The sequence below is a fragment of the Miniopterus schreibersii genome (genome assembly GCF_964146895.1).
Source record: "Miniopterus schreibersii genome assembly, chromosome: 17".
NCBI classification, from domain to species: domain Eukaryota; kingdom Metazoa; phylum Chordata; class Mammalia; order Chiroptera; family Miniopteridae; genus Miniopterus; species Miniopterus schreibersii.
Window position 1 is genome coordinate 43,887,451 of NC_138117.1, and position 12,195 is coordinate 43,899,645.

A 12,195-nucleotide genomic window follows, 5' to 3' on the forward strand; every position below is an offset into this window, starting at 1 on the left:
GGTCTGCTCTCCCTTACTCACTGGGCATCAGGCTGCCTTGCCCACACCTTGGGTCTTCATCCCTTCGTCATCAGCAGCTGCCCTTCTACCTTGGTCCTCTCCTCCATGCTGGGCTGTGGAGGACAGAGCCTCCACGAGATGTGGCCAGTCTGCCTCAGTCTCCTTCCACGCCCACCTCCCAATCCTTCCTCTATCCTCACCCCAAAGCCCCTCCCCGCCTCTCGGGGCCCACACCCTGCCCAGCCAGGCTGCCTCCTTCAAGTACCCACCAGAACTGCAGGCAGTCCTGCTATGTGTCAGGTCAGGGCTGGGGTGGAAGATATGATGATGGCATGGGGGGTGAAGTTAGCAGCACCCACAGGTGCAGGTTGATGGGCAAAGAAGCAGGTGCAGCCCCATGCTGGCTCTTACCCTGGCAGCTGAGTAGCTCGCCCCAGACATAGCCAGGCCAGGATAAGGGCAGAGCTCAGGAAAGAACAGTTGCCAAACTTGGGGTAAACAGTAAAGTAAGAAATTAAAACAGGATTTTGTGATTTCTTATCCCTAAGTCCCTATTACTTTTTTACCAGCTACTTCTGGATAATCCTAACTTCAGCCTGTCACTGAATAGTTTCCTTATTAAACCTCAAATAAAACTAATAGATACTTAAATAAATACATCCAGCCCTAGCCAGTTGCAGGCTCAATCCCTGGTCCCGGTCAGGGCGCATGTGGTCAGGGCACATGCGGGAGGCAACCAATCGATGTCTCTCTCACATCGATCTCTCTCTCTCTCCCTTTCACTCTCTTTTGAAAAGCAATGGAAAAAATACCCTCTGGTGAGGATTTTAAAAATATTTAAAAATCAGTGCTTGTTCTATTTTAAACTGTATACAGTTGAATTCTGTAAGAGCACACTTTCAAGCTAATGAAAGGTGAAGGCAGGAAGCAGGAGATGGGGTAACATGTGAGGATTGGGCACAGTTAGGCAGCTTTTCCTAACTTTTCAAAACCATGAGGACAACCATTCAGAGAAGGAATGTCTCAGGCTCTTAAATGCCCCTCAAGTCAGGCTGCCCACTTGTGAGCAGCCACTACTGTTACCTGAAGCCACCTGCAACCAAGAGGCTCTCAGAGAAGCAGTGGCAGCTGGAAGGTCCAGTGAGAAGACCGCTTGGCCTGGAGACCCCTGACCAACCTGCTGTGGCCTCAGAAGAGGGGCACAGCCACACAGCCCCTGGAAAGGCTCCACAGGATGTGTGGAGCCCGTTCCTGGGTTCCTTCTCAGAGTAGGCTTCCCGAAGGAAGGGGCAGCCAAGCAGGGACGGGAAGACAGGCTGCAGCTAGCCAGCAAAGGAAGAGGAACCACATGGGCAAAGGCCCGAAGGCAAGAGAAAAGGAGTCCAGCCAACATGGAAGAATGTGGGGACAGCTGGAGTGGGGAGGAGGGGGCTGGAGACAGAGCTGCAGGAGGGATTTCACCAGGCCAGGGAGGTGGGCAAGGGCCTGTCGGCCAGAGATGTGAGCAGTGGGGAGAAAAGGCAGCAGGTTATCCAGTTCTGCTGGTTATCCACAAGGCTACGGCCCTCCCTACAGTCCTCAGATTTTACTGGCCTCTCTGCCTAGATTTCATTTCAGGGCCCTCAAGAAGGCAGGTGGTCTGACCCAGCATGGCTTTCCCATGCCCAGCTAGGGCCCTATCAGGTCACTTGAGCCAGGAGCTCACCCCTTGGACTCACACCTCAAACCCTCTGGAAGCTTTCTGCAAATTCCAGGAGGCAGTTCACACCCTCGGGGTCCCTGGAACTGGGCCAAGCCCCAATACCACAGGCCCTCCTCCTTCCCAGGCTCTCTGTCTAGGACAAAGCACCCCCTCCTCACAAGTCCTGGGAGACCCTGACAGGCTTGGTCTTGCCGTCTCCACACACCCCCCCACCTGCCATTTGGATGGTCCTGCTGCTCCCAAGGACCTGCCTGCTCCCAGCTTCATGCTCCCCACTGCTTCAAGTCTATCCCCTACCCCTGTGGCAGCTAGCCCTGCTGGGGTCCACTAGTGGTTGGTGGACAGATGATTCAAATGATCCTGTGAGGGGTGACATGTGACATCCCATAGCCGCAGCTCGGTGTTGGCCTCAGCCTCTAGGGAAGCTGCTGGGCAGGGGCAGAGGAGACCCTTCTTCCACCGGGAGGGTGATGACAGCATGAATTGGACCACACCAGCCACCCTGGGTGGCTCCCGAAAGCCTGTGGTCACCAAGCAAGCCCAGGCCACCACATGCCAGGTAGGGTGCCTGCCAGGGCTCCTGGGGGTCCTGGTGAAGGCCCAAGAGGCACAAAGGTTACCATCCAGCTCCCTCTGTGCAGCCCAGTTCTAGAATAGCACCTTTACCAGGTATCTGCCTGAGTTCTTGGGGGGGTCCTGGGTCCCACTTCCATGTCCCATCCGTTGGGAGGTCCCATCATTCTGCTCCCCCATATCTCTCAAGCCTTTCCTCTTCCCCCATCTCCACCACCACCCTGGGCCTGGCCACCACATTTATCAACTCCAGGACAGCACTGGCCCCTGGGAGTGTGTCCCAGTAGGTGACATCATCACCCTCACCCCTGTGCCTCCAGGCATCCTGCACACAGACGCCAGCGGGCCTCCACAAACAGGCCAGGTCCTTCTGCAGACCGGCTGCCCCGCCACACCATGCCGCCTCGCTCTCTGCAGCAGCGGACCCCATCTCTGGGCAGCCTATAGAGGTTTCCTGTCAGGTCGACTTCTCTGTAGTTCCCTCCCAGCAAGGACAGCATCTCTAACCCAGAAACACTTGTTTGGGCCGCAGGGGCAGCTGTCTCATCCCTGTACCCCAGGCCTGGACTCACAGGCATTGCCACGGGAAAGGAAGGAATAAATTCTTGCAGTTTCAGGGTGACGTGCTTCCCAAGAAGGCTCTGATGTAGCTTTACTTCACCAATAAAGGAGAAAACCTGTATGCTGATCTCAAAAATGCTGACAACTCATCTGACACACACACATCAGCACTTCTGGTTGTAAAAAGTGGCCAGTACACTAGGGAAGATGGCGCACTGCTAACAGATGTCCTCTCAAACCACGACACCTCCAGGGGCCTCCCAGGGCCACCCAGGCATGTGACACAGCAAGGTCAGGTGGTGCTGGTGGGGAGCAAGCCAGTGCTCTTCAGCCACAGGGCTGCAGGGCCCTCAGTGCAGCAGGGGTTAGGGACCCTCCCAGCCACTCTGCTGTAGGCTCCTGGCCTTGGCTCTTTCTGTGGGGTGGATCCAGGAGTGCTGGGGTGGAGGGAAGAAGCAGGCAGCGCTAGTGTGGCTGCCATCAGGCCACCAGGACACAGACAGTGCTCCTCTCAGCCCCTAAACAAACCACACTGACCTCCTATCAGAGCCAACAAAAAGAGCCCACTTTTGAAAGGCCCAAGGAATGTCTTATGGGCTATCAAATAGAGTAAGGGGGTGGGGAGGGACACCGTTAATTAGCAATGCAAGTTACAAAGTGCTGTAGAATATGATGCATAAAAACCAGTAGGAACCTAAGTGCAGAAAGCCAGCATCACAACAGAAGGCATGGACCTATGCCCAGCCCCATGAACAACCAGCACTCCCCAAGGTAAGGATGCCTTTGCTAAAACCACAATTCTGATCCGCTGGCCTGTCAGCCCCACATGCAACAGCTCTGGGCTCTGTCCACCACCTCATCTGCTCACTCAGTGTTTTATATCAAAGTGGCAAGGCTGTTGTCTGTGAGACTCTAAGGCAGGGAGGGGGCAGGTGTAGGGACTGAGCCCTCTCAGGCATCGTGGAGAGAAGCAGCTGAGACACCCAGCAAACATCTGAGAGACATATGTTAAATATTGTGTGAGAACATTCGCCTAACTCCAACGCTGACTATGGTGAAGTCCCCTCCTGACAGTCCCCTCCCCACCCACATGCCGTGGGGGCTCACTGTTACCCGATTCCCATTATCCTCTGGAATTTCTTTATGAACACTGAACAAACATGAAAATGATTCTTGTTTTTCCCCCTTTAACACAAAATGTGGCGTCTGAGACACTCCACACGCCAGAGGTCTCCCAAGTCTGTGTGTACAGCATGTAGCCCCTTCCTCCAGTGACACCTATCGCCTGAGCAGGTGCTTTCAGATCTGATAGACACTCTCACTGGCCTGTTCCCCATAGCTTCACCAATCCCATCCAGAAATCCAGGTTTGGGGACTTCTCCCAATATGAGAGGTGGAAAATGGTATCCTGGTATAGATAAAGCTTATATTGTGTATGCCCTTTGACCCAAAAATCCTATTTGAAACAACAATTGTAGACACACACAGCAATCCAGCTACAAAACTGTTCACTGCAGCAGTTTGTAATACCAGAAAATAAAACAAAATAGAAATAACCTTAATATTCTGTGACGGAGGATTAGTTTGAGTATGATAGGGTTACCATGTAAAGGAATATTATATTGTAAATTAATGTCACAGAAAGATGTTCACATTGTAACAGTAAGTGAAAAGAAGTTACATGTGTCTAAAATATTTCATCATACTTAATTTAAAAATTACAAATAAATTAAATTACAATGGTACCCCGGTTTTCAAACGTCTCCGTTGACAAACATTTTGGTTTACCACCGCAGTAAACCCCGAAGGAAATGCTCGGGTTTGGAACACGCCTCGGAAGTCGCACATGCACACGGCTTCCGCTGAGGGCACGATCCCGAGGCCCAGCTGTCAGCTGTGGACCCCTCGGTTTTCGAACGTTTCAGAGCTCGGTATTCCGGAACGGATCCCATTCAAAACCGAGGCACCACTGTACACAACAAAACACTGCACTTTTTTTTAATCCCCATCCAAGGATATTTTTTCCATTGATTTTTCACAGAGAGTGGAAGGGGGAGAGAGAGAGAAAACACACCAATGTGAGAGAAACACATGACTGGCTGCCTCCCGCACGCACCCTGACCCGGGCCGGGGTCGAGCCTGCCACCGAGGTATGTGCCCTTGGCAGAGCCAAGCCCAGGGCCCTCCGTTGCTGGCTGACACTCTAGGCGCAGAGCAAACTGGCCAGGGCGACTGCTCATTTTTTTAATCCCCACCCAAGGGTATGTTTATTGATTTTAGTAAGAGGAAGGGAGGAAGGCAGAGAGAGAAACATCCATCGGTTGCCTTCTGCACTCACCCTGACCAGGGATGAAACCCGCAACCTAGGTATGCACCCCAACTGCGATTCCACCCCCAACCTTTTGGTGCAAGCGACCATGCTCCAACCAACTGAGCTGCCTGGCCAGGGCACACAGTGCACTTTTTTTTTTTTAAATATGTCTTTATTGATTTCAGAGAGAGGAAAGGAGAGGGAGAGAGAAATAGAAACATCAACGATGAGAGAGTCATTGATCAGCTACCTCATGCCCGCCCTCACCCGGGGATGGAGCCCGCAACCCGGGCATGTGCCCTGACTGGGAATCGAACCCCCATTGCCTGGATCCTAGGTCAACGCTCAACCACTGAGCCATGCCCGACCGGGCACACTTTTTTTTTTTAAATAAATATATCTTCATCGATTTCAGAGAGAGGAAGGGAGAGAGAGAGACATCAATGATGAGAGAGTCATCATTGGTCAGCTGCCTCTTGCACACCCCCAACTGGGTATTGACCCCACAACCCAGGCATGTGCCTTGACTGGGAATGGAACCACGATCTTCTAGATTCTAGGTCGATGCTCAACCGCTGAGCCATACCCAGCTGGTGCACTGTGCACATTTTTAAAAAACAACAAACACAAAACAAAAAGATGTGGAAGTTTTATAAAACATCATCCAACCACTGCAGGGTGACTTGGGGAGGGCATTGAATGGTGGCCCCCAAAAGATAAGTTCATGTCTAAATCCGTGGTACCTGTGACAGTGACCATATTTGGAAATAGAGTCTTTGCAAATGTAATTAAGGATCTCAAGGTGAGATCATCCTGGATTATTTGGTGGGCCCTAATTCTAATGACAAGTGTCCTCATAAGAGGCAGAAGAGGAGAGACACGCAGAAAGCCATGTGAAGATGGGGGCAGAGATCAGAGTGCTGTGGCCACAAGCCAAGGAATGCCAATATCTCCCAGAAGCTGGGAGAGGCCCGGAAAGTTCTAAATCCTTCAGAAAAAGTACAGCCCTGCCAGTGCCTTCATTTTGGATTCTGGCCTCCAGAACAGTGAGAAAATAAATTTCTGTTGTTTTCGACCACCTGTGCATGGTAGATTGTTGTAGTCTGTTTCTGGGAGTGGGGTGCTACTATAACAAATACCTAAAAGTGTGGAACAGGCTTTGAAGTTGAGTACTGGACAGAGGCTGGAGAATTTTAGGGAACATAAAGAGCCTTGATCACCTTGAACAGACTGTTGGTAGAAGACGGATTTAAGTTGTTCCTTTAGGTGAGGACTTAAAAGGAAATCCTACTACTTAGGGGAACCTACTACTGGACACAGGAGGAAAGGTGACCCCTATCAGATGGGGCAGAAAACTTGGATGAACTGGGTGGAAAGTAGAACTTGTATACGATGAACCTGTAGGTTTCCAGGGGATGTGATAGGTGTCTCCTGGCTACCCACAGTGAAGTGCAGAAGGAAAGACATACACTGTGGAAGGGACTGTTGAGCCAAAAAAGGAACTAGCACAGTGATCTTGGAGTCACAGCCTATTCAGATTGCAGAAGACCCTGCTGTGGATACTCAGTGTTAGGAAAGCACACTCTGCAGAGAAAGCCAAGGGTGTGACTGGACAACCTTCAGCTAAACAGGTTACATGTCTGACTCACAGGCCCCCTCAACCATCTCAGCAGCAGCCAGGTATAGAGAGGGGTCGTCCAGGAAAGACCTGTGAGAATACTCCTCTCTATGGCGTGGATCCTGCGACATACATGGGAGACCTAGGAGGTTTATGAAGGTGTTGTGTCAGCAGGAACACTGCAGGCTTGGCCTGAAGAGGACAGACAGGCAAAATGTGGGAAGGCTGTGGAATTCTGGGATCCTACAGGCAGGAAATGGGGTGATGGAGCTACCCTGCAAGAGAAAGCAAAAGTGACTCCTGGGGCGGAGCCTCTGGCCCAGAGGGCGGAGCTACAGGTGCAGAGTGGAGCCGGGGCAGGAAGCCACAGGAGACAACGCATTGTCTAGTTTCACAGGTCCACAGTTGGAGAGGAATTTTCCCCAGGGTGAACCATACACACGCTTCACTTATACCTGATTTAGACAATTTAGATAAGACTTGGGGCTTTTGAGCTGGTGAGATTCAGTTGAGATTTTGGATTTAGAGTTGATGCTGTAATGGGTGGAGACTTTACGGGGTGTTGGCATGGGATGAGTGTATTTTGCACATGACAGACATGAATTTTAAAGAACCAGAGAGCAGATTGCAGTGGGTTAAAGGGTGCCCCCCCAAATATATGTCCACCTCTAAACAGCTGAATGTGTCCTTACTCGGAAAAAGTGTCTTTGTGGTTGTAATTAAGCTAAGAATCTTGAGATTCTGGATGACTTGGGGGTGTTAAATCCAGTAACACGTGTCCTTACAAGAGACAGTTAAGAAGACAGAGGAGAAGCCATGTGGCCACAGAGGCAGAGATTGGATAGATGCTGCCACCCAAGGAATGCAGGTAGCCACCAGGCTGGAGGCAGGAATGATCTGCCCTAGAGCCTCTGAGAGGGCGCAGCCCTGCTGACACCTTGATTTTGGACTTCTGGCCCCCACAACTGTGAGAATCATTTCCAGCTGTTTTAGGCTATCCAGACTCTGGCAATTTGTTACAGGCACCCCAGGCACGTAGTACAGGGATGTTCTTTGGGGCTAGCTGTACTCTGTAAACAACCTGAGTTCCTGTGGTAACAGCAACAGTGAAGCTCACTGTATCTCTTGATACTTAATCCTGTGCCTGTTTTATGAGCTTCCCATGTAGCCATTCATTTATTGAGAAAAGGGAAAAAAGTACATTTCAAAAGTTCAACATACACACATTTGAAAAATAAAAAGAACAGAATAAATATCATAAAAGCCACATGCTCAGAGATACCTACTGGGTACACTTTCTGGCTTTCCACCAGCTGCCCTGCCCCCTGCACCCTGTGGTGAAGAACTTCCAGCACCCAGCCATCCCCCTACTCCACTGTCCCAGGCACCAGTGCTGCCCCACCAGCCCGCCCGAGGCCTCACGGACTCCAGACCAGCCATACCAGGTACCCCTCTTGGTCCGTCCTTCCCTGTAGCACTGGCCCTGGATCTGCTCCCACTTAGGAACCAGAGTGGGCAGCAGGTGCCCTGTCCTCTTCCTGGCCCCAGGTCCCTCTTGCCTTGGGGCATCAGGAAAGGTCCTTGCCAAGAGCTGACCAACCAGCCGGGATGACCCTTCTGCAGCTAAACCACAACCCAAGCTCCCCCAGAGGAGAGGAAGGTGAGGGTGAGCAGGCCCTTCAGGCTAGTGGCCCAAGTCTTCCAAGTGGGCACCTTCCTCCCTTTACCTGAGAACACTTTCTTACTCCCCTCCACGCTGTCCGCCATCACCCACTGGCCCCACCAGGCACCCAGCCCTGTACCTCCCTGTGCACTACGGGCCTGCCTCTGGAACTGCCCTTGGCCTCAGGCCGTGGTAGGTCTAGGAACCTGGCCCCCCCACCTGCACCATCCCTCCCTGGCCTCCTTGAGCCTCTTCCCACAGCACCCAGATTCTGGCCCCTGCTCCCAGCCGCCCTCAAGCTTCACTATGGAAAAGGCTGAAGTTGGACCCCCACCTGGTACCATATGCAATTATTAATTCAAAATGGACCAAAGACCTAAACATAGGAGCTAAAACTATAAAACTCTTGCAAGAAAACATAAGAGTAAATCTTCATGACTTTGGAATAGGCAATAAAACCAAAAGCACTAGTAACCAAGAAAAAAATAGATAAATTGGGCCTACCATAATTAAAAACTTCTTTGCTTCAAAGGATACAATCAAGAAAGTGAAGTGACAACCTACAGAATCAGAGAAACATTTTTGCAAATCACCTATCTGATAAAAGACTTGTATCAAGAATACATAAAGAACACTTACAACCCAACCACAAAAAGATAAAAACCCAATTTAAAAATGGACAAAGGATCTGGATAAAGATTTCTCAAAAGAAGACACACAATGGCCAATAAGCACAAGAAGGTGCTTGACACCTGAGGCATCAGGAAGCAAAACGAAAACCAGCACCAGGCCCCACTTCACACCCACCGGACTGGATGTCCACAGTCAGAAAGGCAGGTAATGGGGCTCATGGGATGCAGGATGGCACAGGGCTTGGAAAACAGCCTGGTAGTTCTCCAAGCAGTTAAAGATAGAATGACTATATGACCCAGCAATTCCACTCCTTGGTGTCTACCCAAGAGAGATGAAGACATACATCCATAGAGAAACCCACACACAATGCTAACAGCAGCACTGTTCAAACAGCCAGATGTCCATCAAGTCTATTAACTGTACGATAGCATTACGTCTAAAAAACAAACTACACACCTTAATGTCTTTATTGCTGAAAAACGCTAACCATCATCTGACTTGCTGGAAAAATGACGCTGACAGAGTTGCTGGGCGCTGAGTTGCTACAACTCAATTTGTAAAAAACACACTATCTGTAAAGCACAGTAAAGTGAGATATATATGTATCTGAAATGTCCAATCTCAGCAAATCCATAGGGACTAAACTAGATCAGGGTTTGCTGAGGGTCAGGTGATGTAAACGTTCTGGAATTTATTGTGGTGAAGATTTCACAAGTCTATTAATATGCTAAAAACCACTGAATTCCCTCTCTCTCTCTCTCTCATACACACACACACACACACACACACACACACACGCATGCACGCACGCACGCACGCACACTGTGGTCACCCCAGCCTGTGAGACTGGGGGCCAGAGTTGTGACCTAAACCATTTTTCTTTATATACTTCCACAGTGCTTGTTTTTTGTTTTTTGAGCAGTTTACTTTTGACAGTAAACACAGACCAAAAGTCCTCTCCAAAGAGCCCCAATTATACCTGCCAGCCTCTGCTCCTGCCAGCTGAGCTCTGGCCATCAAAGATGATAGCCCTTGCCACCACCCACTCACCTATGCAAACACCCTGCAAACGCTGGCCTAGAGTTGGTGCCAGGGACACAGATAACCAAGCTCAGAGTCCAGGACAGGAGAGGGTGGGACATATGAGGAGGGTGCCTGGCACAATGGCCTGGGGCCTGCCAGGGAGGTGGGGGAGCTCCTCCAGTTGAGTTTTAAAGAAAGTCACACACACCCTACAGACATGCTAACACTCATGACCTCCTCCCGGCCTCTCTCCAGCCTCACCTTCTGCAGCCCTACCCTCAAATCTGATCCACACTGACTGTTGTCATCCTGCTCCCAGCCTTGAGGGGACAACTCTGAAGTCTCTTCCTGGCTGCCCAGGCCCTCCTGGCTGGCCCCACCCTCCACTGCCTGTCCTGCACCTCACACCCTGACCCCATGGACAGGCGTCTGGCCCTGTCCACACAGCACCACTTGAGGGGCTGGGAAAACTCCTTTTTCACCAGGCACCCTTCTGACATCCACCTGCTCACCTCAAACCCTTCTCTGTCCTTGCACACCTGACCCCAGGCCTCTTCAGGCTGCCCTGGTATAGCAGGCCAGGCTCTGGGGACTTGGGAGCCAGGACACCCCTTGCAGCTGGGCTGGCCAGCCACATGCCCTACTGGCCTCCGCTGCACAGGAATTTGCCCTGGAGAAAAGGCAAGGAGGGTGAGGAGGGGCAAGGGGCTCTGGCTGCCAGGGGACCAAGAATGTTCTCAGAGGAACAGTGACCACTGGAAGACTCCGGGGATTTCCGGGGGAGGGGGGACAGGGAAGACAGTGTGTCCAGGGCAGGGCCTAAAGTGTAGTGGGGTCTTAGGGGTGGGGAGGTCACTGAGGTGAGAGGCTAAGAGGCTGGACTTTGGAGGGGAAGACCCAAAGTTGTGTCTGGCGAGTAAGAGCAGGGGAGGGTGGGAATGGGGGTGACTGTTACTAGTGTTACGAGACCAGGAGGCAGAAGCCAGGGCCCTTCATGGACCCAGTGAAGGACCAAGACTGGGTGTACAGGGTTGGGCAGAGGACCCTGAGGGCAGAGCCAGCGCAGGAAAGGGGCCCCTCCACACCCCCATCCCTGAGCAGTCACTAGCTGGCTGACATCAGGGGCTGTGCCTTCCCTTCCTCCCTCCCTGGGGCAGCCCTGCACCTCCAGGGTCTCAGGCCTCTAGTAGGTCCAAGGGACTCACAGTAGTTATCCATGTGGCCCATAGCCTAGCCACCTCTAGCCTCCTCTAGGCCACTCCTGGGGCTTAGCTGTGGCCCTGGCATGACCACAGGCACCAGCCCAGCCCCTCACCCATTCCCTTGGCTCAAGCCAGGAGCTGAGGAGCCTCAGGGGTGCCTGGTATGCCCCCAGAAGTTCTCCCTACTCCTGGCTGCATGGGGAGCCCCCAGCACCTGCTCTCCTGCTTGGCAACTCTCAGCTACCCTCAGGCCAGGGCCACACAGGGAGCAGCACCATGACTGGCGAGTTCACTGCAGGCAGCTGCCCCAGCACCCACGGCAGGAGGAATAGGCAAGAGTAACCCACCAAGCCCAGGAGGTGAACAAGGGCCAAGGCAGCCTGGCCAGTGTGTCCAATATCAACCCTGGTGACCAGGGAAGCTGGGCTGAGGAGGAAGAGCACTGAGACAGCAAACCCCAAGGACCCATCTGGGAGGTGCTCAGGCCAGGCCAGGCTCTGGAACCACATGCAATCCTGTGACCTGACCAGACCAAGGATTCTGGAACAAAACACTGTGTATGCTGTTAGGTGTCTTCACTTTAAACAGAGTGGCCAATTCATAAACAGCTCTGCCCCTAAGGTTTGTCAGGAGAGCTGTAGCCCAGGTGGGTGGCTGCTTCCCTGCCCTGCACCTGTCCAGATGTACCCTCCCTCCCTGTGGGTGAAGTGGTCAGAGTTAGAGCCCACTGTCACAGGAGTGTCTCTACCTGTCCCAGGTGAACTGGTCACAGAAGCAAACAGTTGGCCACAGTGCTGGCAAGGAGAAACGCACAAGACATCCACCCCACTCAGGACCCAACGAAAGCTATCTGCAAAGGACCCTGGGGCAGAGATGAGCCCTGGGCCCAGCGGAACGTCCCCCTGCCTT

The 12,195-nt window shown here is 52.1% G+C and overlaps 1 protein-coding gene across 1 annotated transcript in view; it reads right to left on the reverse strand.

The window, feature by feature from the left end:
* Positions 1-12,195, reverse strand: part of PLEC (plectin) — a 51,307-nt gene that overhangs the window by 38,184 nt on the left and 928 nt on the right. The gene's annotated exons all lie outside the window — the stretch shown is intronic.